Source organism: Fukomys damarensis, unplaced genomic scaffold, assembly GCF_012274545.1.
Source record: "Fukomys damarensis isolate Sample0158 unplaced genomic scaffold, DMR_v1.0_HiC HiC_scaffold_35, whole genome shotgun sequence".
Lineage (NCBI taxonomy): Eukaryota > Metazoa > Chordata > Mammalia > Rodentia > Bathyergidae > Fukomys > Fukomys damarensis.
Genome location: NW_022900947.1, coordinates 6,499,979 through 6,525,618, shown reverse-complemented (window position 1 = coordinate 6,525,618; position 25,640 = coordinate 6,499,979). Strand labels below are relative to the sequence as shown.

The window sequence follows — 25,640 nt, the reverse complement described above, 5'->3', positions numbered from 1 at the left end:
AGACTGAAATTAAGGAATCAGCCAACCTGGCTCTTCATTTAAGGTGGCTTTGAGGAAAATACTACTTAGACTCATTCAAGCTCTTGGCAGAATCTAGTTTTTTGAAGGTGTGGGGCAGAGACGCCTGTTACCTTGCTAGCTGTCAATACGGCTTTCTCTCTTTTCCAAGCAGCTGTGCAAACACCTTCACACACAGCTCCCTACAGCTTCAAAACCAACAGGAGAGCATCAACCCCTTGTCTTTTGAGATGTTCTGGCTTCTAATTCTGTTTTCATTTTCTACCACAAACCAGAGAATGTCCTTTGTTTTTGTGATAAGATCAGGTCCACCAAAAACTCATGCCCTTTTTATTCCACTTTGGAGGTGACCCATGCCATAGAGCACAGCTGTGTGTTATTTCACGCTGACAGCCGCAGGCTCCAGCAAGAGGAGCGTGGATTCCTTGTGGCTGTACCTCGTATCCCACCTACCGCAGACGGAAAGCATGTCATCTTTTCGAGTAGATGCTTCAGCTGTGTGTTCTTTATTAGCCTGATTTTCAATCTGTATAATGATAATGAACTTTATATGAACTTACAAGATAAATAAATGAAACTGATGCTGAAAAAATAGGCGGGGGGATCAAAATTTGTCAAGTACATGTACTACTTCCCTACAGTGAACGTAATCATTATGTACTGCAAACTTGGACTAGTAAACTTCAAAGAAAGTCAGATAATTGCTGTTGATGCTTGTACTAATTTTTAAGCTGAACTGATTTCATTTTCAATGACCTGGTCTTCGTTGTATGCATAGCTTAAACCAAACAACAATAAAAACACTCAAACGGAGAAAAAGAAATTACAAAGTGAGCTGAGGTCCTTTCATGATGACACTGATTCACAGAAAAGACAGAAAATGTAAGAGCAATGCCATAAAATAGAATCTTCTTTAAAAATAGGTGTAATTCTTCAGTTTTGACTATTTCACCAACCAACCATCAAGAATTCAATGTTATTTCTATGGAGCCAAAGTTGTTTTAGTATAAAATGCCTTGATTAGGTTGGCTTTGGAGTTGTAGGAATGCAGGTCTCGCCAGTGTCACCCTAGAGTGCACTGTGGTGACCTGGTTGTTTTGACTTGGAGACAGGGTTGTTTACATGCTTCTATCTGTGTGCTTGTTTGTGTTAATCACTGCAGTGTTTCCAGCATTGCTCTTTCCCCACATTTACAGCAATGAGGCTAACACTTTCGGATGATTACAAACTCCCTCTTTCCTGTTGATCGCAGCCTGCACTTCATTTTGTGCTTAGCCATACAGAGTCATGACGAAGGTGGACAATTGTTTCTGGCTGCCATTCACCCGAATAAAACTGTTTCAATTGATTCAGAGCGCAAGTGTCAGCCAAGACCCTAGACTTCTTGACAACACATTTTTCCCAGAGAATAATAAATTTTTGTGTTTCTACCAGCAGTCTCTTTCCCTTTGACTTCCTCTTTTCTTCTACCATTAGTCATGCTGGACGAGCTCACCACCTGTCACTTGGCAATGCTTCTGCAAACACTTTTTCCCACATCTGGGTGGAAATTGATCCTTTGAAGTTGGGACCACATCAGTGCTTATCTGGGTCGGCAGCCCAGCAGCTGTAATCATTTTTGAAGTATTTTGGTTATTTGCATATATTAATAAGCTGTTTTTTTGCTCAGGGTGGACCTTCCAAATATTAGTAGCATTTTATTTTTTTAATTCGGGCAATGTCACTATGCTTTAGAACATGTACATATCTCCAGATCATCTCTTTTATGTTCTCCACTCACTAGTGGATCTCTAGAGTTCCTCAGAGCCCCAGCAATCAATAAAGACATCTTGGAGATTCAAGTGTTACTATGAGGGAAGCCTTCCATCTTGCTTTCAGGAGAGCAGTTCTCACTGGATCTGCCTTTTTAGAAGGAATTGTGAATAATACTCATCTGAAAAATATGAATGGAGACTCCAGCATTCCACGAATGAATCAAACGTGAGAGAGATGATCTGGAATTGTGTCCTAGGAAGGTCACCCTGCTCCAGCAGACATCTGAAAAGGGATGCATGACATCAATGTGGAGAAACAGATCAAGAAAGATAGCTCAGTACCATCTAGCTAGAAGGAGAAAATGCAATGACAGGATGTGAAGGAAACCGGAATACTAGGAAATGAAGAAACGAACTCACTCCAAGGCATTTTTGGCCAGTGGTGTCATTTTTCATGATGTGGAATTCTAGAGGCCCATTTTACTTATTGCTTGATTGACTTGAGTTTTCTATTCTTAAAAAAGAAAGAAAACAGGATGGAAAGGACGATGGTTTACATTTAGGCCTTGAGTTACTGCCCTGTCATTCTGTCAAAGCTCCAATATGACAAAAATAAAAAACCTTCCATTCACTTCCATGAATAATGTATGTCTCATTTCTTTATTCGTCCTCATAGCAAGCACCAATCAGAAGCATTTGAGACACACACACCACAGAAAGCTAGAGTCAAAACTGATATTTTGTCAACTGATTAGATAGCAGTTAGTTTAATGCTAACATTAATCGAGGTCTGATTGCTCCATTGTGAGGAACAAGAACTATGTGAGGAGATTAATACATAGGATCTGGTTCAGAATGTTTTTTCAGAAAACCCCACACAGTAATTATGAAGAACACAGAATGAAGGTTATTGATCCATTGTGCTATCGAGAAACAGCATAATTGATATTTCAGGTCTTAATTGTTGGATGCCAAGTAGAAGAGAAAGTTTGCACAGGTCCTTAGTAACAAGGTTTTTTTTTTTGTTTTGTTTTGTTTTAATTTGTTTGGTTTTCATAGGGCAAACCAAAATACTGTGTTCAATTACTACCCTGCTTCCAATAAACATTGATTCAATTGTCCAGAAACCTTTATTTTCAGATGTTTAACATTTTCATTCCTTGGACAAATCTGAGGCAGTGCAATGGAACCAGAGTCCACCCATGAGCCTTGAGAACTGGGTTCATCATCCATCTGTATGCAGGTCAGAATTCTCTTCTATACAGTGACAAGGATAATGCCCACTTCGCTGGTCTACTAGCAGGATTCCGAATGAAAGGCCTCCTCCTAGCAGCCAACACTCCCAATCAAAATTGCTCTGTTACAAACCCAGCTTTGGCACTTCCTCGCTGTGCACACTTCCACACCTTGCTCACCCCTTCTGCACCCCAGGCTTTCATCTCTCAAGTCACAACTACAACGAGCATTCTCTTATGAAGATTCAATGAACGTATCCGCTGTGCTTAGAAGAGGGCCAGGAAGGTGATGAGCACCGTGCCGCCGTTAATTGCTTTACTGCTATTATTTCACAGTGTTTAGAGATTTTGTTGACTCTTATTCAATATGAGCTGCATCCTTTCCTCCTCTGCAGCTAGCTTGCAGGTGACCCACACCAGAACTCTTGCCTTTGCTTTGTATGCAGTTATGAGCAGCAAAGAAATCAACTGAGAGAAAAGCCTTCTGGTCCGCACCCCTTGTCTCCTTTACACAGAGCTTGCACACGGTATTATTGTGACTAATTTTTAAATGCAATTAGGCAGCATGGAATCACCTGAAATTTGAAGGAAAAAGGGTGGAGAAAGACAAAATTCAATAGCTAGAAAATACAGTAAATCAACAAGGAGAAATAGAAGCAGGAAACACATTCTCATTAGTATTCTGACAAAATTCTGAGGACACCATGCTTTCAAAAATTAAGAATTGAATGACATGAGAAAGCAAACATAAAGTAGTAAGATGGAGTTCTTAGGAATCAATGTTCCATGTAAAATTAAAGAGGAGAAATTACATGGGCTAAAATTAGGTCAAATGAATGGCATGGTACCTAGATCCAAAAGCATAGAAAAGAATATGAGAGAAGACACAAAAGACAATTCAGTGGGCCCAATAACTTAGTAAAAGAAATTATAGAAGTGAGTAAGAATGATGAAAGAGGAAAGCGTATTGCCAGATATAATACAAGAAAAGTTTCTAGAACTAAGGAAATGTGGGTTTTTGAGTTGATAAAGTTTCAACCACAATAAGATATAAGGATTCATATTCTAAATTGGCTGACATTAAAAAATAGAAAATGCAAAGGGATGTTGAGCATACAGACCAAACAGTACTCATACATCTGCTTTGGAAACAATTTGGCTTATCTTACACAGTTAAGAGTGTATCTAATTATATGACCCACATATCACACTCCCAGAAAATTAATAATATGTGGCCACTTAAAAAGTTGTATATAAGTAGTGATATTAGCTTTATTTATAGATTAAAAAGCAACACCAATGAAATCAAATCATCAACTAGTTATTGTTTGGACAAACTGCAGTATATACAAACGATAGTCTACAGAAATAAAAATGGCTGAATCGCTAACTGATTTAGCCATTAACATGGATAAACATCAAAAATATGAAGCTACATGAAATAAGTAAAACACAAATACATGCATGTTCTTCATACATCATTCTGACAAAAGACAGCACAGAGCTGGAAATAATGTTGGTGGATTCCAGAGACTGGGACGAAGGGCTTGGAAGGACACAAAGAAGGGACAAAAAGGAACTCCTGGTGGTGTTAGAAATATTTTGTCTCTTGATTGGTGGGTTATATGGTGGTATAAATTAGTGGGAATTCATCAAACTGCACACGAAAAGAGTGGATTCAATTGTGAATTTCTTCTCCATAACCCTGAATTCAGTAAAAATGGTAAGTTCTCCTGAATTCAAACAAAGATGATAATTTAAAAAGCAGTATTAGGGCTGGGGATTTAGCTCAGCAGTTCGGTGGCCTGCCTTGCAAGCACAAGGACCTGAGTTCAATCCCCAGTACCAAAAACAAATGGCCTGGCTTTTCTAAAAAGAATAAAGAAGTTATCCACAGAGGAATAAATGCTATAGTATCTTCACACAGAGTGAATACTAGAAAAGAGTATGGAAAGAATTTCAAAATTGTAAAGGAAGTCATTTTCGTACCCACAACTTTATATACACTGCAAAGTTGTTAAGTGCAGGTGAGAATGAATAGACTTTGCTTCCCAAGCACAGACTTTGAAAAGTTGTTTGGGAATGTTTCCCCCCGCCAAAAAAAAACGGAAGTAGAAATAGCAAGGATGACACAGTCAGCAGCAAGGGGTAACTCAACACAGAGCAATGAAGGCATTTCAGAAGGAACATCCCAATTGGATGCAAGGGACAGAAGGAAGAATCTCTGAGGAAAAGAAATCACCAGAGTAGGCAGTACGGTTGAGCACCGGAACAGGGGGGATGTCAGATGAAGGTACAACTGCAAGACAATGTCAAACAATGAAAAACAAGAGCAAATCTTCAGGAAAACCAAATTTCACTTTTACTATTTGAAGCAGCCATGCAATGTTAGAACCGAAACTCACTGGTTTTCAGGAAGAGGACTGCAGTGGGTTTCAGCCACAGTTCCGGGCCCACATGTGTAAGCAGGGTCAGATTGAAGAGATTTTCCTTCCTACAGGAAAATAAAACTTGGGTCTGAAATCACATAAAATAAATCCCACAAATTCATCAAGAAAACTCCCTGAGATAGGAAATGAAGCAGCAGAATGGCCTGCTTGGGGAATGAAAACTGAAATCTGAGCATTTGGTAGAGAAAATTGATCCGATACGTAGGAGTAAATATTTTCCTCTTATCACAGTGTAAACAAGGCATATCAAACAAACTAAATAAGAAACTGTGTGGGGTTAAAATAGGGCTTTGAGGGCCAGGGACTTAGCTCAGTGGTGCTGTGCCTGCCTCGCAGTAGTAAGATCCGGAGTTTGATCCCCGGTACTAAAAAAACAAAATAAAATAGGGCTTTGGTACATTACTGCTACTATGCTGGAAAGTTAAAACATGTACATCTTTCTCCAATTCTCCTAATATTCAAGAGAAGTCCTTACACAGGAGCCTATGCCAAGTCAGTCCCTGGTCCTGGTACACCACACTCCCCAGACCTCCCTTCCTCAGTATGTCCCAGTGTACCTCTTGGTGTAACGCTTTGAGACATTCACCTTAGCATAATCTCCATTTACTGACCTTACCCATTGCCAGCTGGCACTGATCCTGTGAGTCCATAGGCTCTTTAAAAAACAAAATTCTCTGGCTAGGTTTTAAAGTTGACCTCCAAAAATAAAGATTAAGATCAGGGAAATGTTCTTGTACTTTATTGATTTCTTTACAAGAGATGTAATTTTCATAAATGTATTTAATGTAACTCCTGCCTTAGCATGCATTTTCAGTCCTGACATAATTTATTTGTAATTAGTTGTACCCTGTCACCTTTGGCGTAGCTCAAACTTCCCCTGCCCATGTGATCATTTGTGATGCAGTATATCCTGTTTGTTCTTTGTCCTGTCTCCAAACCCAACATACCAGAAAGCTGCTGAGCACATATAATCAGATCTAATCATGAATATCAGAGTCAAGAAAATAAGTTATCTCCTTAGAGGGAATTTTTTAAATTTCCAGATCAACCACTCCCATAGGAAAACCTGGGGGATGACGGTCAAACCTTAATAAATCTGCATTATTCTACAGCTTCAGTATCTCTTTTTTTCTGTTGGGCTCCTTGGTTCCCCTGGGCTTCCGGTCTGTCACCTTCTGGCACCCTTTGAGCTCTTGAAATCTATGCAATTTTTTCGTTGTTGTTGTTTCCTCTTTGTGTCTCACCTGAAATACACTGCCAAACCTACCGCTCCCCATCAGGGCTCTTCTAGAGAGTGGGTCTCTTTGCTTATGGCTACTTTCCAGAGAAAGACCTCAAGAATAAGCAAGAAGCAAACCATAGCAAGAAAAGTCACACCACTATTGCATTGGAGAGAAAATTTTACTGAGGAAAGCAGACTTGCTGGTCCACAATGTGTTTCATATGCATTTGGGTTGTGTACTATACTATGTTCCTCAACCCACTTGAACAATATGTTTCCCAATACTCCTTCCAGGTAAAGAAATGAAGGTGAAACCTGCTCAAAATTCACTAGGTTACTTAGTTAGGCATTCACTAGTTACACAGTGATAAGTTATTAAATATCCAAGTTACCAGAAACAATGCTCCCTTATGAAGGTACAACAGTGAGCAAAATAACATGTGAAAAGTTTTGTTTTTGGGAAAACTCCCACTTGGCTAGAGGGTGAACAGATCACAGGGTATAATGATAGTTAATGAAAAGCAACGGCAGGATGCCTGATTAATAGATAATGGAAATGTGCATAATCCAGGGGACTTGACACTGGGAAGGAGGAAGGAGCTATCAAGGATGCATTCGTAAGTGGATGGGTTTCTAAAGACAGCATCTAACCATAATCCTGCTAGGGTACTGACGGAGCTCCTTTTCAAGGATATTCCTGAAAAGCCTCTCAATAGGATGGGGGATTGCCAGAGGCACTGAGTTTATCTCGAGAGTTTGCAAGCTCGTAGAGTCATTCAACTTCAAGAGTCACTAATTACACCCTCATATTTTAAACCTATTATGGAAGAAATTCAAACCACATGGGTGTTTGTCTATGAGCCAAAACTTTCTAGAGATGAGCCAGTTGTAATAACTTCAAGCCTAGTGGCTCTTGAACATATTTAAAGCTGGATGATTTAAGGGAGAAGGTTAATAAGTGTTTCAGAATTCTTTCCAGATGGAAAACAAAGATTTTCTCTTCCCGAGTTCCCCTTTAACTTGTTGTTACTTGGCAGGAATGGTCAAAATAAATGCACCATGCTTCAAAGGAGCCGGCACATAAGAGCCCCGATAGCAATAAGATGAATCCACTTGTCTCTGCAGACATATGCTCTGGGCACAGATGTTCAAGAAATGAAGGGCTGGCACTGGTGAGAATGTATTGCGTCATTTCTCTGACCTCAAGATAAAAAGCAGACAAGGGAAGCGGAACGTGCCACTCGCCGCTCTATAAAACTGAAACCTGCCGTGCGGGCTCCGATCTGTCACACAAATTCTGTCTTTGCCAGGAAGATGAAATATTTTCATCAGAACGTCAGTTACTTCTTGTCTCATGTACACTGTTTTGCAAAGAGGAATGGGATTAGGGACTAGAAATAAAGGGTTTTACGTTTCATTTAGTTTCCCTACTCCATCAGACCACATTTACTAAATTGTTCCAAACTTCTGAAAGATTGAGGAAGTCAATGCCTGGTCTCCCCTGACAACTTTGCATGTGTCTCTCGACTGACTTCCCAGAGCAACCCAGGGAGGATGTGATTATTTTTCCCAAGAAATCAGAGTTTAGCAGGATTACCTAATTTCACCCATTATCGAGGTGGCAGAAGGCTGCGGTCTAACTTCGAATCTGAGTCTGAACTCATGTGAGCGCAAGCTACTTCTCCCTCAGCAGTAGGAGGTGCCCTGTAAAAGACAAAGCTGTCCACTAACAACAAATACGAGGAAAACAACACAGGAATGACACAAGACAGCTCACACTTGAGCAAGACTCCATGTGATGAGTACTGACTGCAAAGCTCTGGGATTTTAGAGATGAGAGCACAGGGATGTGAAAGGAAAGGTTGTGTGTGTGTGTGTGTGTGTGTGTGTGTGTGTGTGTTTGGGGGTTAGACCGACCCCAGACTGCCTCAACATTCATGCTCCATTGCTCCGTGACCCTGCAGAAATTGCATAAACTCTGAGCTTGTCTATATAATAAACCTTTCCCCATCTCATACAGTTTTATGAGGCTAAAATGAGAGGATGTGATTAAATTACCTGACAATATGTCTGGTACACAGGATCTTTCCCTAAAATGCCAGATTCATGCCGCTTCAAGTTAGTGGCACCCTGAGATGGAGAAATTGTAGAGAGGTTCATTAACCAAGGTAAGTGTCTGAATGATAAGATGAAAGAGTTCTCATGATCAAAGTATTTATCTGCTTTTACATAGCTATGTGCACATATATACACACACGTCTCAGTTTTATTTGTTAGAAAAAATTCAGAGACCTAGTTATCTGATGCTTGTAGCAATAAGTTCTTTTTTAATTTCCCATTAGTCACCAGCAGGATGGTTGAGTCATGCATACAGACTTCCAGCCCAACTCCCAGGGAGAATGAGGGCAAGGGCAGCAATTAAAGAGAATGCTGAACTAGGCTTCAGAATCTGACCTGTCACTCTTGTGATCACAAAACCAACATTCACATATGTTTTTGCACGGAAAGATATCATTTCTAGCTAAATGAAAAACTAGTTTTCATTAAAAAGGTCATAAACTACAATCAGAGCAAACTTAGAACACGCTAAAAAAAAAAAAAAAAAACTAAACAGCATCCTAGTGTTCTCCAAAGGCATTGCAGCCCCTGCAATGATTTCTATATGGTTCGCTATTCTTGGTACATTTTAGTTAGGCAGACCCTGAAATTTTGTCTAGCCCTGGGCAACATCACATTGGCATTTTTTAGCAGAATGGTTAAACCTCTGAATAGAGGCTCTGACAACCCGGCTTCCCTGTAAATCAAATGTTTCTTTGAAATAGTCACTCAACTTCTTGAAGGCTTAACTTTCACAAACAAAGAGAGGGCAATGACAGCAATACAAACATATATTCTTTCAAAATGGCAAGACTAAATACAGATGTGGAAATATATATATATAGAGAGAGAAAGGTGTGGCCAGAGACTCTGTCCAGGGGGTGATTCTTGCTCAGAGTCAAGTGCTGTCCACAGGTGCTGGATACTTTCAGTGGTGCCAGTGACCGCTCACCTCCCCACATGCCAAGGCCTGTAGAGGGAGCCTTTTTTCACTTAGTGCAGTCCCAGGATGCCCCCTGATTGAACCAACTCAGGTCACCTTTTCCATGAAACAATGTCTGTTGCTGGGGGAATTTGCTGCTTTGATTGGTTAATTATGGTAGGCTGAGTAATAGCATACTAGAATCTTAGTGTGTCACCTTACAGGGCAAAAGGAAATTTGCAGATATGATTAAAGCAAGTATGTTGAGATGTGAAGATTAACATAAACGTGAATTCTCTGGATGAACCCCATGTAATTACAAAAGTCCTAATGGAAGAAAAACTGGAGGGTCATCATGCAGAGTACAGAGGCAATGTGAAAATGGACAATGGAAACAAAAATGAATGATGTGGCTGCAAACCAAGGACTGAAGGCAAACTGTGAGCCAGACAGGACAAGGAGCTTATGTTCTTCCTGGGGCCTCTAGCAGGAAGCAGTTCCTACTGACTGACACATTGATTTTAGCACCAGAAGAATCATTTTGGACTGCCTGGTAGACCAAACCGTAAGTCACTATATTTGTGATAATTTGTCACAGTGGCACTGAGAAAATGTTCCAGTCATGGGTCACCAATGTATGCACTTGTTTGGGCAACAGGATGAGAATAGAAGAGGTAGGATTTTCTAAATAGAGAATGTGTTCCATTTTCACACAGGACTACCTACTAGAGGAAGAAAAAAACCCTAAAATATCTAGTATATTCATGTCGGTTTTAATTGTTGCTATTTCCTCCTGTTGCTATTCTTTTGAAAATTTTGTATAAAAATATTATAATAGCTGAATGCACTCTTCAGTAGCTTTGTCACAGCATATTTACTTGTTTTTCTGTACTTATACATTGGATTCTTCAAAGGAGGTGACTTTGTTTTCCTGGGACAGGCATGATATTGAGATTACAGTAAAAGTAGGCAGAGACTTGTTCAATAGACCAGCATGTGATTTTTTTCTATTATTGTTGATCTCCTCATGAAAAAGATATTTCCAGCACTGAGGGACTTGTTCACACAAATACAAAACTGATTCAGTTTCATCTACTTAAATACTAAGATTTCTTCTACTTGTTCATCTTGAAGATTCCACTTTCTCCTTTGGGCTTTGTCTTGGTTACTTTCTCAAGTTAGGGGAGAAAGGGTTCATTTTGGCTCATGGTTTGTAGAAGATTTAAATCCATAGTCGGCTGGCTCTGAGCCAGGGTGGCAGGGTAGAGGGACATCACAGAGGAGAAACAGTCTGTGGCAGGGTACACATGAGATAGCAAGCAGTGAGTATTCCAGATTTGTATCCCATCCGTGCTATAAACCTATAATCCTATTGTTTGGTGTCAGCCACACTCGAGTTAGTTTCCCCTTCCCCATACCTAGAACTATGCTAAACCAATCAGTAGACTGATTTAGTTACCACACACCCTTAATCTATTTTAACACACTTTAGATCCCACCATCTCTGAAAAGCCCCACCTATGAGTGCGTGAGGTTTTCTTTTTTATGGGGTTCCAGATACAAGCCATGGAAGACTTTAATTTCAGAGTCTGCAGGGAAGCAGGAATTGAATGTTCTGAGTGAACTCCAAGTTGTCTTCCAGTTTTGTAGTTTTATAAATCACTGCAGAGTAGAGCATTCTTTGGGACACCGGGAGATATGACGGAGGTATATTGACAGGTTCTGGTCTTGAGGATTGTTAGATAAAGAGCTGATCAAAAAATCACAGGCTGGCCATGTGTGGTGGCACATGCCTGTTATCCCAGCACTCAGGAGGCTGAGGCAGGAGGATCTATGTGAGTTCCAGACCAGCCTGGGCTACATAGTGAGTTCCAGGTCAGTCCCAGCAACACAGTGAGACTCTGTCTCAAAAAAAAAAAAAGGAAAGAAAGAAATCAGGGGTACTACGTCCCTGGGTCAAGTCTACCACTGCCTAGCTCCTCTTCGCTGAGAAGGAGCACAGTGTAATTGAATCCCCAGCCAGTGTGTACGAAGAGGTTTTAAGTGAGAAAATCAGCTAAGGAAAGTTATATTTCTAAGAGTGATAGAGACAATGGTACATTAACATTACCTGAAGGATTGTTTAATTGCAAATAGAATGACTTCAGAGCTAACTCCATCCATATTAATTCTTATATTCTCCTTATGAGGTGCTTCAATAACTTGATAACATCCTCATAAGTGGTTTTGATTCACCTTTGTTCCTCATGCCATCCCAACTGCACCTCTGGACATTGAAAACCAGGATCTGGATTCTATTTAACTTTCTTCCCAGCCCAATATTTGGATTCTGAATGTCACTCTGTGCACTGGTTTTTTAGATGGGGGAATTTGGTAGGTACTGGAGAAACATAAGCAATATGGCCAATCTTTCCACTTTCCGGCACAGCCTCTTTGAGGTCAGCACCGATGCAGAGCCCTGCGCTTACGTAGAACTTCAGATTCTCCCCCAGTCTGACAAAATGGGGCCCATGAGACTACAGAGGTCCTACCGGGCCTCAGAGGCAGAATCCCAAGTTCTCTGAAGAAATACACTGAAATGAGAAGTCAAATTCGCTAGTCACAACCTGCTGTCTCTGCCGGTAAAATTCTGGCCACTGCCAAACACGGCAGGCTCAGAAATTCAGTTTTCACTGACAGTTCAGCATCAGGCCCTGACAGGACAAGTCATTTCATTTTCTCTTGGTCAGAGAGGAGCAATTTTGTGAGTCCATAATGGTTAACAGTGGTAGACGCTTGATCAGGGGAAGGATTTATCATTTAGTGTCATGGTGGGCCATTAACATGGCATTTTATTTCTCTAAAAATGAAACCATCTTTACTTGATGTGGTGTCCTTACTACTATTTATTACCAAACCAAATATTCAAATCCTCAGGAGACTGAGCAATCAGCAAAGCAGAAGAGACTAAATGAACAGGACAAGGGAGGGACAGGAGATCTTGACTTTATCAAAGAATTTGTCTTTTAAAAGGCAAGATAATTAAAAAATAGAGGGCTCTTTTGTGATTTTACAAGAAAAGGATTAGAAGAGCTATATTTAAATGTTTACATCAAGATGAGAATTGCGCTACATACTTCACATTCATGATTTTATTTCATCTCAGCAAAACTTAAGAATGTATTGATTTTATAAATGAACAAAAAATTGGGGCCAGAAAAGATCCAAAAAGTTCTTAGAAGCTCTGCTAGTTAATAAATGAGACTAAGAAAAATGTTACTTTCCCTATTTGGTACGACCTTGGCGTCTCTCTTGGCTTGAAGAATATTTGCACCCCAGGCACAGCAGTCTGTGGCCACTTTTCCTGATGCCCCTGAGGTGGAGACAGTGTCCTGAATACAGCCCTAGTCAGAGCCATTGTCACCATCCACCTCTCACACGCTTGCCTAGGGTGCTTTGAGAAATCACATGTGTGACTTGGGACTTGTGCCCCAGTGAGAGGAGCTCATGTCAAATCGACAAAATTCAGCAGTGTTGGAGGTACTATCGTCGCAGGCAAGGAGAGCTTACTAGAGGAATCTTGCAGTGTTTCACAGTTGACTAACGTAACGGGAAGAATATAGGAATTTATTGATTTTTAAGAAAACTGGACTCAGGAGCTCAAGAACACTCCAAGGACATGCACCATCTTTCTGCTCCTCTTCTTCTATGACCTCTGTTTATAGTCTTTTTTTTTTTTGTACCGGATATCAAACTTTGGTTCTTGCACTTGTGAGGCAGGCATTGGAACCACTGAGCTAAATCTGCGGCCCCTTTTCTATGAGCTCTGAACATTACCCTTGCTCCCTTGCTGTAGTCTGGTTTGCTCCCGCAGCAAGAAACACATCTTTCAGCCCCAGGAGAGGAACTGACTCACACGATTCAGGCCAGAGGTTTAGAAACTGGCTTATCTGTGTTGGGCATCCCCTCACCGACCCTCATCTGAGGTCAGAAAAGCAGATCCATAGGATTACAGTGTACCGAGGCCTGCAACACAGACTAAGTGGGACAAGAGAACATCTCAGAACAGAGGAACTGCTGGGCCAACCAACACTCGTGACATATAATGGAAGGGCACAGCCTTGATGCCAGGGGGAGCTTCCCAAAAGTCTAAGGTAAACGTTCCAGAATCCTAGGAATTCTGTTACACTTTCAAACTCCAAGTAAGTGACGGCCATGGCTTCAGAGCACATGTCTTCTTACTTATTTATTCCTCAGACATTTGCTGGTACAAAAATAGAAGAGGAGTAAGAATAAGATATGATCCCTGCCCTCAGAGTTTACTGCCTGCCAGGAGAAAGAGACAAGTACACTAATGATGTCAGCCTTGGGTATTTATGAAGGTCCATAGGGGGCAGTGTTTCTCATGCTGCATATTCAGCCTCATTGGCAGGTCATTAAATCAATTTACTGGGCTGCAGACAGCATTTTTTAAAAAGGAACGAAACGAGCTGAAATATATCAGCATGGTTTGCACAGCAGCAAAGACAGAAAAGCATGATGCACCAATGGTGTCTCGAGTCTGCGGGATGCCGTTATATGTAAGTTGTGCACCAAGTCACGTTGTCAGATGCATCTGGGTCAAGCAAAGTTCTTGAAAGCTGCTCATATAATATGAGTAGGAGCACAGTGGAAAGATATCTAGATGAAATCGTAGGAGGCAGAAAAAGAAAACGTCTCCAAAGTGGGCTTTCTGCCTGAATCATAGAAACAAACAGTAATTCCAAGAAAAGGGGCGACTTAGGAAAGGACGTCGAGTGGCCAGAGGACAATGGGAAGGGGTCAGGCCTCAGGTCCCACAGCAGGGCTTGAGTCTCTTCACCATCACAGCAATGCCAAGAGCTGATGCTGTCCCAGAGGAGGTGTGGAACCAGTGTTCGCAGGAGAAGACAGAAAGTACAGACCATGCTGTAAAAAGGTTTCTTTTGCCGAGTGAACCAGGCGAAGCTTCACAAAGAGGAGATCTGGACTTACTCATGGATTCTTTTCAGGTGCAGCCCAGGCATCAACTTTATGAATGTGTTTGGCTGAGGGCAGACAGTTGGTCAGGACCGCAAAGCAGGGAAAGCACTGAAACAGCACCGATCACCCCAAACCAATCGTAGTCGTTGCTTCATATGAGTTCTTCCGACAATGGTGAATAAGAGTTAAGCCACTGTTTGATACTGTCCAACATGGATGGCGAGGCTGAGATGGAGCTGCCAGGCTGGCTGTGCTCGAATCCACTTGCTTGCTTTGTGACTGTAGTCAGATGACCGTGTCTTCCTGTACTTTAACACCCTTTTCTCAGCAGGGTGACAGCAAGACTGATGCTGGTGCCACTGACAAAGGTGCTGGCCAGTCCGGGCACTCATTTTTATTGGCGATCAATTCGGGCAAAGGCAAGCTACGTGCAAGGGCAGGACTAATGCAGTTTCTGTGGAAATCAAGGCAAACAAGGCTCGTACAGAACAAGACAAAGCATTCTCAAATTAGGAACAGAGTAGACAAAATATTCGGTTGTTAATTAGAACAATGCCCCTCTAGTTAGGAAGGTGTTAGTTGTGGGAAAGGAATTTGGGTGCCAGTTACTCTGATATTGGCATGTAGGATAGCACTGTTCTCACTTCTCAAAACAAGCCAGTGTGGGGTTAATTCTTTACAGCCTGCTTTGGGCATAATCAACGTTCCAGTCCTGTGCATTTGTACATTCAAATCTGTGTCTTCTCCCGAAGCAACGTTCTGAACGCCTGATACGCAGATCCAATGCCACTTCGCAGCTCTATTAGATATTCACTAGGAACTTCAGACTTAATGAGTCCAAACCCAAACGTTCTTTTTTTCCCCAGATCCATCCCTCCTTTAACCTTTCCCAGTCAATAAACAGCAACTACGTGTTTTGAGTTGCTCAGAGCAAACACCTTGGTGTAATATTTGATTTATCTCGTGCTTTTATAACCCACATCCTCTTCCACTGATGAAACCTATGGCTGCTACCTGGAAATACACACTGAACCTGGCCAGTTATCATCAGCACCAATGCCCCCTTAAGCCACCACATCTTCCTTTCCAACATATTGCAACAGCCTGCTATTTAGAATCCCTATTTCTATCCTTTTTCTAGTTCAATCTGTTCCCAATACAGCAACCATAATATCCCTTTAAATGTAAAACAGATCATCATTCTCTGTGGAAAACACTCCAACAGCATCTCCTAGCAATCAGAATAAAACCTTAAATTCTCAAAATAGCCCACAAGGCCTTAGACCACCCAGCATACTCTTCACAATTTCCCCGTTTCACCCCTTTTATTCTCACCTCTCTGATTTACTCCGATGAACTCCGATCTTAATTAATCACATCGGCATACTTTTGCCAGCCTAATGATCGCATTCATCACAAGGAATTTGTACCTGTACGTAATATATCTTAATCATTTTTCCTCATTCCTTACTTTTCCCTTCAATCCTTCTTCCCCTCTCTCTTTACAAAACTTTTTTCATTCAATTGTTTTTTTTTAAATTTTCTTATCCTCATTTCTTTTCTTCCCTTCCCCCTCCTACTTCCCACGTTCCCCTTCCCATTTGAACATTTTCTTCCTATTTCCCAGTATCTATTATACATTGTGATCCTTAATTTACATTTTGGGTCTCGCACATAAGAGAAGCAATGCCATTTCACTTGAAACTACATTCTCAAGGTTCACGCATTTACATAAAAATATCTCAAGTGTATCCTTCTTTATGGCAGTGTAGCATTCCGTTGTATATAAAAACCATTTTCTTTTTCCATTCATCCATTCATGGCATCTGCATTGTTTTCAAGTTTACATAAAAATATCTCAAGTGTATCCTTCTTTATGGCAGTGTAGCATTCCGTTGTATATAAAACCATTTTCTTTTTCCATTCATCCATTCATGGCATCTGCATTGTTTTCAAAATTCAACTATTACAAACCTTGCTGCTATAAACATGGGTGTGCATATATTGCTGTGATATGATGCTTTTAACTCCTACAGGAAGATACCTAGAAGGGGAATGAATGGGTCAAATGGACTCTCTAATTTTAGATTTTGAAGAATCTCCATGCTGATTTCCATAGCGGTCATACCAATCCAAACTCCCACCAACAATGCAGAAGCATTTCTTAGCCCCCACAGCTTCACCAGCATTTATTATTGGTTGATTTCTTGGTGATAGCCTTTCCTTCTGGAGTTACATAGAATCTCAGTGTTCCAACTTGCCTTTTTCAAATGATCGGTGATGTTGAACATGTATTCATACAGTGACTTAGCATTTGTACTTCTTCATATAAGAAGTATCTTCATTTCCGATGCCCTATTTTGGTTTGGGTCTTTAAAAGTGGGGGAATCTTAATTTTTAAATATTCTAGATATTAATCCTTTATCTGAGGAACAGCTGGCAAAAGTTTGTTCATGAATGGGATCAATGCTATGATAAATGAGGCCCCAGAGACGTGCTCTGTGTTATTCTACCATGTGAAGCCAGCATTTGTGAACTAGAAAATGTGGCCTCTTTAGACAGTGAACCTCCCAGCACCCTAATCTTTGACTTCCAAATGTTTAGATCTATGAAAACCAAATTTCTGGTTTTTATAAGCCATTTTCCCTATGAAATTCTGTTACAGTAACCTCTACTGCTTAGGGTCCTCTAGAGAAACAAGATCAATATGAAACATGTGGGCATTACCAGGGGATGACCAAGAGTCCACAAAGGAATTCCATGGGATGAGAGGCCGAAGAATCCGCAATGGCCATCTGGTACTGGAGCTCCAGGGGATCCAGTAGTTGCTCGGTCCAAGGAGATAGGATCCACAGAATAAGAGGGATAGAATGAAGCACCAGCCCAAGGCTGAAGGCCCGAGAGCTCCCTGGAGAGGCACCAGCACGTGCCTTCATTAGAAGATTGAAGAAACTGGAGACTAATGTCCAAAGAGTGAAGCTTTTCCAAAATTGGTCCACTTTTCCTCCAGGCTATAATGCACTTGGCTGGGGCCAGCAACATCCAAGGTGGGTCTTGCCCTCTCAGTTCACTGGCCTATGAGTCAGGCATTCACAGGCACACCCAGAAGTGTGCTCCCCAATCTACTGCATGGTACTCACTCGAGTCAGATAGGTTTATCACAATTAATGGCCACACAGCCCAGACTCCCTCAGCTACTCTGAGCTCTCCATGCAAAATTGCTTTGCCTAAAATTCCTTTTCACTTCCCTGCTGTATTTTTATAACATTCTCAGCATATAAAATAAATGATACTTTCAGTATTTGTCTCACTGCTGTCTTAACAGTTAGAATTTCCAAGACATTTTATACTTACGGCATTCCCTATTATATCCCCGATACTGAGTTCAGTGTCTTACACATGGCATGAACCCAATAAATGTCTTGTGTACAAATTAATGAATTAGAACAGTAATAGTGCTGACCTTGAACAAGGGTTGTGACTCTCCAGTAATTGATCTAAATTACTTAACACAGTGTCTGGCACATAATAATATACAACTATTAACTTTTTAAGACAACATTAACACGTTTTAGTGATAGCTACCTTTTGTAATGTGAATGTATAAATCTTAGTGTCCATTCTGGGAATAAAATTTGACAGCAACGATTAGGTAGTGGTCATGCGATCCAGGTAGATGTTTCACTAAAAAATATTTTCTTTGAAGGAAAACTTTAGTATGAAATAGCCTGTGCATTAGGGGAAGAGATTAAAATTAATCCACAAAATGAAAAGTCAAAACACTTCATCATTTTTCTACTAAAAATTGGGTACTGTAAATACTGCATGATAGATTTGTAGTATATGTATTGATCTCTTTCTCAATACTGTCAGAAATTTTACAGATATATGTCTAAGTCAAGACTCCGTATGGCTCTCCTAGTTTTCTCCGCATTGCCTAAGATGGTGGCTGTTTCCATTTTATCAGTGCGTTCTTCAGGAGTTCTCCCTGTGTCATAACACTGTGGAGGCCCTTTCTGGTTTGTAGCTGGCATGGCAGATGTAACAGCTAACCAGATAAGTGTGGTTGAAACTTTTGTAGAGCTTACATTACAAAGAGGAACAATAGGAGAGGAATTGCAGTGGACAGATGTTAGAATAACGGAAGTACAGTTACACATGATGGAAAAACCAGCTTAGCTTGGATGGGGGAGAAACTTGGAAAAGATCTCTCTTTGCTTCTTATCACTGTACCAGATGCATGAAGTTACCATGGTAAATATTTTTAAGAAAATTCCTGATAAAAGAGTCATCCTGGAACATTTTTTCATGTATTTATTTGCTGCTTTTACTTGTTTGTCTGAGAAATGTGTGTTCATTTCAAATGCCCATTTTTTAATCAGGTCTTTATATTTGGGGGCCTGATTTTTTTTTTTGAGTTCTTTATATATTCTAGAGAATAGAAAACATGTTCCACATCACTGGTTGTTTGAGAGATACAGATGAAAACAACACTGAGATTCCACCTCACCCCACAAAGAATGGCTGCTATCAAGAAATCAACCAGTAACAAATGTTGACAGGAGAAAGGAACCCTTCTCCATTGTTGGTGAGAGTGCAGACTGATGCAACCATTATGGAAATCAATATGGAGATACCTCAAACAACTAGGATTGGAGGTTCCATTTTACCCAGCCATCTTCTGCTGGATATCTTTCCAAAAGAATTACAAGAATCATACCACAGGGATATATGTTCACCCTTGTTTATAGCGGCACAGCTTGTAATAGCTAAAACTTGTAAACAGCCCAATTGCCCATCAGTTGGAGACTGAATAAAGAAGATGTGGTTTTTCTATAAAATGGAATACTACTCATCCATAAAGAATGAGAAATTAGAGTCATTCGTAGGAAAATGGATGCATATTGAGGTCATACTCTTAAGTGAAATAAATAAGTCACACATGTAAATACTGAATAGCTTCTCTGGTGTGGAAAACTAAAAGTGAAAATAAGATCCAAAACGGTATAATTGACAATGTGAAATAGAAAAGGCCTAAGTAGGAAGGGTAGAGGAAAGGAAATAAGGGGGAAAATACGAGAAAATTAAAAAATGGAAAAAAGTTTTGTAAATAGGGAAGGGAGGAGGAGGTGAGGGGAGTGGAGGGGTAAGGGGGAAAAATGAGAACCAAGACCTGTCATGTAAAGGTACAAGATCCCAATGATGAATGTAACTGTACTGTATACCTAAAATGTACCCATAAACTCAATGAGAGAGAAGGAAAAAAAAGAGTCAACCTGGTTCCAGATAGATGGGAAGTACAGGCAACAGCCTGGAGACAGGAGAATACTTTGAAAGCCTCAAAATTTCTAGAAGTTGTTGTTGAAAGCAAAACATAAGGCTTCCCTGCTGTGGTCCACCAGCAGCTTGTCCGTAATGAACAGAATTCCTTACAATCTTTTACTCCATCTAAAACATATCCAAAGTTAATTTTAAATATCAATGAAGAAGTGTTCGGTTTTTTTATAGCCCACTGAAAATTTCTGCTAATCACATTTTTAGTTTTTCTTCGGTCTTATAGTTTTATTATTGCATCTTTGCAGTACACTATGATTGTTCTCCTTGTGTCAGTATTTGTATATAACACATCTTAATTCTTTTTTTATCCCCTCTCCTCTGCTTCTACCTTTTCTCCATCTCTTCATTTCCTTCCAATTTGAAAAAGATCTACCTCCCTACTTCCTTTTATCTATCTGTTAGTTTGCTCCTCATTTATATTTTGGATTGCTAACATAACAGAAACCCCAGCTAAGGATTTTCTCTTCCAGGCCCTGGAACTCTCTGCCTCATCCAGCTCCATTCAGTCCCATAGCTGGACCAGGTTTTGTGTGGAGACTTGGTTCCTGAGCTGGAGCTTAATCTCCTCCTTTTCACGGGAAGAGTAACTTCTACTGGAGATGGAGCTGAACTTAGATCTGAGTTACACACAGCCTAGAAATGTTTATCCATCATCGCTACCAAGCCAGTCCAGGAGGGCTCTACAAGATCCTGGGAACCTCCCTGATCCCAGGAAATTTACGGTATAAAGGAAGAGATAGGCATCTGCCTTAATCAGCTCAAGGTCTGTCAGAGAATCCTACAGATGGGATAGTTTGAATAATAAATGTATATTTCACGGCAGTTCAGAAGGCTGGAGTTCTAAAGTCAGAGGGTCAGCATGGTCAGATTCTTGGGAAAGGCCCCTTCTGGTTTACAGGTGGCTGACTCCACACTGTGAGGACTTGGAAGACAGAGATATCCAGTCTCTTCAGTGTTTTACAAGCACCAATCCTATTTGCGAGGTATTCATCTAGCTACTCTACAGAGGTCCCATCACCAAATACCACCTCATTAAAGATTCACTCTTCAGTTTAAGATCGAGGGAACATAAGCATTCAGTCCATAACAGCATATAATCACAAAAAGATTATTAATCACAATCACAAAAAGACTATTAATCATAATCCACCATACAACATAAAATTTCCTAAAATGGTAAGCGAATTACCTGAACAGTATAATAGGAAATCAAGAGCAGGGGAGGCCATGAGTATGGGAGGGCTTCTCAGAATAAGAAGAGTTTGACCTGGATCCCAAAGAATTAGCAGGACTCTGGTAAATGTGCAACAGCCGTTAATCCAAGGGAGATAACACGAGCAATGGCAGAGTTCAGGATCATCCTGTAATTAGTAGTTCAGAGAGAGGAAAAGAACCCCATTGCACCCACTATGTTCGCAGGATTCATCTCATTCATTCATTCAAATAGGACATGGTTATTCAACAGCTAGGATTTCACAGACTTTGGGGATGCAATTTTAAATCAAATCAAGCAAACAAAAAGCTGTTTCAAGAAGAAAGGATGAATTATTATAGTCAGCTCTTTTTTGTAGTTTTGAGCTATTTAAGTTTGAAGCTCAAGAAATTACATATTTAAGTGCCTAAGTAGTCTTCCATTGACTTTTAATTAACCTCTTTTGCCATTTCTCTTCGAGAGAAATTGAAAAATGTTTTTACAGCCCAATGAAAACTTACTTTATACGAGAATTACACAAATTTAAAAGTCACTTACAGTAATCTTTCAAAACATGTGCTGTTTGTAGCAGATTCTAGTCAAATTGTTTTGCTCCTTATCCTTGCCATCTTGTTAATAAGATTCCACCAAAGCTTGGCCTTCAAATGCAGAAATGAAAACCCACAGTGATTTGAAAATGATTTCCTCTAATCACGCAGCATCTTATTATTTGGGATTCCTTTCTTTTAGACTCTGATGTCTGCAGATGTTTTTGCAGGAACATTATTTACAACACTACATCACAAGCATGCAGCTATCTCTTTCTGCAAACAATTTTATCTCTACCCCTCTGGTTTAGATCAGAGAATTTGTCCATTTAGCTCTACGTAAGCCTCAGTTATAAAAAACAAACAAAAAAAAAGGAAGTTTTTTTTTAAATTTCATTACTTTTTATTTATTCCTTTTTACCTTTCTTCTGTTTTGGAAAAACAAAACTATACCTGGTTTGACTAAAACTAGTTACAAATCCATGCCATTAAATTTCTACTTTGATGATGAGAAAGGAAATCACCTACCCTCCTTTGCACACAAAATGATGGTGGCCTTAACCCGCCGGTGACAGATGGAGATCAGAAAGGATTATCTGTTGCAACAGTCAGCGTAGGATAGGTTATGTTGCAGTAACAAACATCGCAGTCACGGTGGCTTAACGTGACAAAGTTTAGTTTCTTCTACACATAGAGTTTAGTGCTTTTTGCCTCAGATGCTTCTTTATTCAGTGACTCAGACATCCAACAGGTCTTGTCATAGCCATCCTAACGTGGAGATTCTGAAGTCACTTCTGCTTGGGAAGACAGAGAAGAAACAAGCAAGTCAGCTTTCGCTTGCCTCAGCCGAGGGAACATGTGTCACTTTTCTTACAGGGATTTGGCCTCAGCCCAATGGCAGGGAAGAATGGAATGTGAAAGGGAACGCGTGAAGTGTCTGGTTAGCAATAACTATCCCTGTATCAAATACATGGCTGGTTGCACTTGTAAACCAACTTCAGAAGCACATGGGAAAGGTGAAATTTCATCTCATTGAAATCATTGTCAAGAACCCAGGCCACAGAGTACCTGTGCTTTGGAGACAGAGTACACTATTTCCTGGTTGCCACCTTCGGGCACACTGAGTCTCAATATCCTCATCTGTAAATTGGCGAGAACACCAACATACTAAGGCAGTGGGAGAGCTAGGAGAAAAGCAATTGGCAAAGGGCCCAGCAAATACTAAGTATCCAATTTCCAAAGCAGCAATTATTATTGTCATATTTTAGTGAAATATGATTATCATCATGGAAAATAATTAATTAGTTTTGTTTTATTTAATTTACCAAAAATAATGAAAATGATTCTGAAATACAAGCATCTCTGAGACCTCCTCGTTGAAGCAGTTTCAAACCTCCATTTAATTGACTTTTATTAGAAAATCTGGTATACTATTACCTTTAATATTTCTCGTTTCAGATGAAAAAAATGGAGCTTTTAGAGTAATTGTAAAAATTTTAAAGGGGTCTCGGTGAAAGCAAAAAGGTGAGTTTCCATGGAAATGTCTCAACACATAAAAGGAGAGGAAAAAGGGCGTTTAATGACCACTTACATGAAGTGTGCTTGACACTTTACATTCCATAGTGGTCTGAAACACAGGAAAATCCTGTGAGAAAAGTAAGACTATCAGGTTTTGTGGGTGACCAGCAGTGAGGAGGGACTTTCCGAGTCGGCCATTTTGAGTGTGGCTCACGGAGGGCAGCCCTTGTCTCTGTGGGCAGCTATGTCCAGGCTCTTCCTGTACCACTGAGTTTCTCTTAATTGCAACTTTCTTCTGCTCCCTCTTTTAAGGTCCTTCCTCTCCCTGCTTTTACCCCTGGATGTGTTTCCAGCCTTTGCAGGGAAGATCTCTCTAGCCTGACTTCTGTCCTTGAATGTTTGTCCTTCCTACCCAGGGTTCTTAGCTCAGAAGGCGGATGTTAGAAGCCCAAGGGTGGTGGTGTTGTGAAGGCCTGGCTGGGCAAGAGTCCCCACAGGTGCCAAGTCGGGAGGACATGTGACAAGGGCAGAATGCTCTCCTGGTCTCAAAGCGTGCTCCCAGGACTGTTTCCTAGTTGAAAGCGGAGAAGTAATCGCTATGCAGTGGTGAAGACGATGACACTTTGACAGCGTGATCAAAATTCACATTAGCAATGAGGAGCAGACGGATGTCAATGGCTATAGATTGATGCACAGAAAAAGCAACACACTGCTTATAAGCATTCCCACTGGCGGCAGAGCCTGAGTCTGATTTAATCAAAGAAACATCAGCCAACCCCTAATTGAAGAGTATTCTGTGATCGGCCTGGGTTCTTTAAAGGCTGTCAGTGTCCTGGAAGTGAAAATGACTGAGGCACCTCCCAGATTCCAAGAGACTGCACGGACGGGTCACTAGGGCCAGATCCTACACTGGAGGGGGTAGAGTCTCATATCATCCAGACAGTTTACAAACAAGGCATATTTGGATGCAGATCCAAGTTTTCTAGCAATGCAAGAAGTCCTATATCTAATGGTACTAGAGTTGAAAATATTAATAAGTGAAAGGATAAGATGTACATAATGGTTTAGAAGAGAAATTAAAAATTTTGGAAGTTTTTAATTCTGGTGGTAGTTTGCACACATAACATGAAGCACAAAAAGTTAATGTGTAATTTACACATTCACGTTTGTCTACCCATCTGTCTATGCATAGAGAGAAGACAATAAGCAAATGCAACAAAAGGTTAAAATCCACGAATCTGGAAAAACTGTATACAGAAGACAGGAAGCAGAAGAGGGAGAAAGAGAGGGAGGGAGGGAGACAGAGAATGTGTCTCCCCAGGAATCCAGGCTCCAATGAGCATTACAAGTTCAAACACACTAAATACCTGTTAGCGTCTGTCAACTACTACATAGCCATCCCATGTTATGGAATGTCTTAGGCAGGTCACCTACAGTCTTTTCGGTTTTGTGATATAGCTCTGGGTATGGAAATCATGTTTCCCTTTTCATTTTTTGTTGAAAAAGAAATGTAGGCCCAGAAAGAGGATGTACAGTTTGCAAGATGTAGCAGGATTTGAATCCAGGCTGTAGCGGCTCCCTCGGGCCGTAGGATGATAGTGACCTGACAGGACCTGTAAGGAGTGGCAAAAAGCTAAGCTCTACGGTCTCCCAGGCCCTAGGAGGTAGAATAAGAAGACAGATCCGGCATCTGGGTTCAGAGCATGGTGCAGTTATGGCTACACTCTTCCAACCACCGTGCATTGTTGGGGATTGTTTTTTAATTTTAACGTTATTGTTTTCAGTTTCATGAGCACAGGTTTGCAGTATATAATGTCTGCCTTCCGGGTGCAGGCCTGGCGCATGCGCACAACAATCTTCCTGCTTTGTTTCATCCCCTTCCCCTCTCCTCCTCCCTCTCCTTTCATATCTCGATCCCCTTCCCATTTGAGGAAGATCTACCTTCCTATTTCCTAGGATCTGTCTTTTATTTTGCTCTTTATCGATAATTTGGAATCCTCACGTGAGAGAAACCCACCAAGCGCTGAAGCTGGCAAACAGATGAGCCCTGTGTCCTCCGCTGTGCAGATTCTGTGCTAGCCCTGAGTGCCTCCTGTGTGAGTGAGAGAATGGATTCCCTCCTGCCACCCCAGTCGTCTAGGGCCAGTGAAGTTTCCCGGGCTGGCAGGTCCCCCCTCCTCCATTCCTCCAGGTGCACAGAGTCAGGGAGCAAGCTCCTGCCAGCCTTTCCTTGAGAACAGAGAAGAGTTGCTGAGGAACCACAGCTCAGGAGATTGTTACTAGGCCGGGCTCCTGCTGAGTCTGGCTTTCAGACAGAGGAAATGCTTTAAGGAGAGAAGGCGCTGAGATGCTCTCTCACTCCTCTCC

At 40.9% G+C, this 25,640-nt stretch overlaps 1 long non-coding RNA gene across 2 annotated transcripts in view; it reads right to left on the bottom strand.

Annotated features, from left to right (window-relative positions):
* Positions 1–2,566: 2,566 nt before the first annotated feature.
* Positions 2,567–25,640, bottom strand: part of LOC104874658 — a 29,339-nt gene continuing 6,265 nt past the window's right edge. For both annotated transcript variants that reach the window (XR_004515328.1, XR_004515327.1), the window contains exons 3-7: positions 22,284–22,549; positions 21,766–21,866; positions 21,205–21,376; positions 5,413–5,501; positions 2,567–3,582 (exon numbers count right to left, since the gene is read on the bottom strand). This is a non-coding gene — a long non-coding RNA (uncharacterized LOC104874658). The remainder of the gene's footprint in view (positions 3,583–5,412; positions 5,502–21,204; positions 21,377–21,765; positions 21,867–22,283; positions 22,550–25,640) is intronic.